Below are 3,830 nucleotides of genomic sequence, written 5' to 3'. Positions count from 1 at the left end.
ACGCTCCACCACGAGGTTCCTTGCTCCTTCTCGGTCGTCCGGAATCTATGTTCTTCCACTCCGGGCGCGCTCCAAAGCTCTCTTCGACGTACTGTCGCAGGAGCAAACAAATGAGATCGCCAGCCCCCCCCCCCCCCCGGCTGCCCTCCGTCGCCACGACCACGAAGCCAGCGCGTGTGCGCGGGCGCAGCCGGCAGCAAGGAAGAGTAGTACACGGTAGGTCGCCGCTGCTCTGGTCCCGGGAAGGCCACCGCTACTCCACTCAGTCGACGCCAAGCTTGGTGGGGTAAACATCGGCGGCCGATTAGCCGCTTGACGGCGACGTGGAGGCGGAAATCTTCAGAACCTTGTGCTCCGGAGGAGGAGGTTATCGAGGCGGATGAGGAGGAGGCAAAGGCAATGGCCGACTTTCTCGGGTTCATGGCCGAACATGGTGGTCGGGCGCCGGCGATCGTTTAGATTAGGTTTACAGTAGGTTTTAGTACGGTTTGCGCAAAATATGTAATGAATTTCGTCCAGTTTGTAGGAAAAGTTTTCAAAATGTAATGAATTTCATCCGGTTAATTTGAAATTTGCTTTGTTTGCATGAATTTCGTCCGGTTAGTTCATATAGTTGTCGAAAGGTATGCGGGCAGCATCGGATGGCATCCATCAGTGTCCTCGGATAGATGCCGGTGTAAATTTGTGGGCTAGCGCTGGAGATGCCCTAACTATCATGCTATAATCGCTAACAATCCTCCATTATTTGGCAGGGAACAGTTATCCCTCGATCAAAATCAGATCCGCGGTGTTTCGCACTCCTCCCGCGTGAGAGTGTAAACTCTTGCTTACATAAAAATGGAGCAAGTGGATGGCACTGTAGCACGTCATATCACTCGAACTAGCCCGCCTAACGAGCGGGAAAGCACTGCCCTCGTCATTTTGTTCTGGATTTCTATCGATCGATCGCGCGAAAATGTTACGCTTCACAAGTTCTAAAGGAAAAGGCGGCACACTTATGACTCGTACGTGTCGCAACCCCGACAGTCCGGCTCGCATGCCGCTCACCAGAGGGGACATGGGTTGTCTTGCAATTTCACTGACATGTGGGACCGTGATTGAATAAACCGTCTATAGCTGAAATCTAATCGCTCGGCGGGCATCGGCTGAGAAGAGAGAAACAGGGGAGGGAGAAGATATCGCCCGCCTGCCGCGCACGGACTCCAAGAAATATATGGTGATAATGTGAGGTGGGCCATGCTGGAGTCTGGACCGCTTACGGAGCCTGCTCTCACCACCCTGGCCCCTCAAGACGCCAGCTGCCCGCCGCATGCATGCATAGCAAGTAGTACTCCTTATGTGGAGGAGAGAGAGGCATTGACAATGTCAAAGAGTGGGCTCTGCAAGAGCCCGTCTCTACACGTGCTCCTAGGTATAAAAATAATAATTCTAAAAAAATGCATAAAAAACAATTGTGTCTTAAAAAAGAAAGGTAAAAAACATTTGAGAGGAAATAGATAGAGAGAAAGTGAGAAAAAGTTGTAACCTGGGCATTACATGAGGAAGGAGGGAGTGGTGCACATGCCAAGTTCACTGGGCTGCCGTGTTTCACACTCCTCCGTCGTAACAGTGGAGACAATAGCTTTCATCAAAAATAAACAATGAATACTCGTTGCTCGTCCTCTATATCGGACAAAATACTTTCATTCGCCGACATGTGGGATGTCGACCATCCTGGTCCACCTGCCATGCACAAAATTATCTTGGTCTACCCCGGTCGTATCGCAGGTCCAACCTTTCCCATTGTAAGTTGTTCGGACGAAGGAACCATCATGACTTCGTTGAATTCCGCTTCTTCAAGAAAACTTACTGTACCCGCAATACTGCTACCACACGCGAAGACTGGATGGCACTGTACCACGTCATATCACTGAAAGCCACTAGGCCAAACTAGCCCGCCTAGGTCATCTATTTTGGAATGGAGGGAGTACATCTCTGCACTGCTATGATTTTGTGTTGCACATTCTCTGTACTTTTGCTATGATTTTCCTACCCTATGAACCAAATGAGGCCTGAATGTATGTCGACTATTGTCTGATCGATCGCTAAGCCTACAATTTTAGGAGCTAGGGCTATTGGTCGATCGACGAGGGATAAGTATAAGCGTACCATGAGCTCATCAGCCCCAACGTTTCTCTTCGGTGAGTGTTTTGCAAGTACTATAGCTCGCACAGTAGCTAGCCTGCTAACACCAAGAATCATCAAACAAGCCCTACTGATATGATAAACAGTTCAAACTTACATCAAAAGCTGGTGAGGATACATCTGTTTCCATAACTCGGAGAGGGTTCGCATGACTCATCGCATGATTCACTATCAAACAAAAGTAGCAAGATCCGCCCACACAAGACAGTGCACTAGCCCTAAGATGGTTTGATAACACGCATCGTTCTGGTAATTAAACACAGGGCAATGCAAACTACCCTGAAGGATTAGCGCGACCAACTATTTCTTGTCATCGGTCTCTCGGGCAATGACCACAGCATGGATAGCGGCATGGAAATCGAATTCTGCGGCGATGTCCACAGGACTGACCGCGACATCGAAATTGATCTCTAGGGCGATGTCCACAGGATGGAAAGCGGCATCGGAATCGATCTCCGGGGCGATGCCAACAAGACGGGCCACGACATCGGAATCATCAAGGACGTCCATCGGCACCTGCACAACCCTAACATATTAGCAAGCACATTGCAAATAATCAAAAACCACAACTATGGTAATAAGCCATTATCTTTTACCTTGTGCAGCTCACAGGGGGATCTCATCCCTCCGGGGGCCATCTCCTCGTGCTCGATGGGGGCCATCACCTTGCCCGGGGAATACTGCTTCTCAATGGCGACTATATCCTCAAACTCGGTCTTGAGCCTCACATGGGTGGCAATCAGAGTTCCTGGGGTAGGCACGGTGGGGCCCTTGCTGTTCTTCCAACTTTCTTTGAGGAGTTCGTCCGCCAACGTCCTCAACTCTTTGACCAGTGCTTGTTTCTTGGAGTTCTTCGTCTCCATGGGTTGGCCCGCCAACATGGTCAACTCATTGGTCGGTGCTCGCATCCTGGAGATTGCTGTCTCCAGTGGGTTGTCCGCCGGCAACTCTTTGCCTAGTGCTCCAGGATCCATCAATAAACTGACAAACAAAAAGCAATCGAAAGGAAACCACAATCGCAATGAAAATGGGAAAAGAATAGGATGTGAGAATCGGTCGGTGCTTCGCAAAAAGAAGATTCTTGGAATGAAAATATAGCAGCATAACTGATTTACCCACCTTTCCTTCGTCGGTACAGAAGAAAAATGGCAGAAGTGAGTAGCCTGGAGTGAGGTTTTCTTCAAGAAAGGGAAGACAGGGCTTGAACGAGCGTTCCAGTGAAATGATGGTTGCTTCATCCAGTCCAACTTGGAGGCCACCTTACCACTGCTGGTAAAGGTGTGGGTTTTGTGATATGACGGGTCATGACGGTCACACCAGGGTGACAGGTGAGTCTCGACTGTAGCACCTCGCTGTGATTTGGTGGATGGCATGCGGGCCTGGATGCTTTGAAATGTCCCGCATGTAGATAGAGTGGCTAGTCATATAGGAGTGCTCAATATTGTGCACCGCGACCAAGGCGGAGAGGAAAACGAGAGAACTACGTAATTAATGCATGAGTTTAATTAGGGTAGTTTTGTAAAGTACAAGATACATTCCTCCAATCGCAAAATGCCTTGGTTCATGAGATTTGAGATTTGAGCCCTATAAACCGGAAGGGAGGGAGTATTGCACACAGTGTAGTCTAGTCACTTGTTGAAATCTCT

Source organism: Triticum urartu, chromosome 7, assembly GCF_003073215.2.
Source record: "Triticum urartu cultivar G1812 chromosome 7, Tu2.1, whole genome shotgun sequence".
NCBI classification, from domain to species: domain Eukaryota; kingdom Viridiplantae; phylum Streptophyta; class Magnoliopsida; order Poales; family Poaceae; genus Triticum; species Triticum urartu.
The sequence above is the reverse complement of the archived record's forward strand: the minus strand, read 5'-3'. Positions refer to the sequence as shown.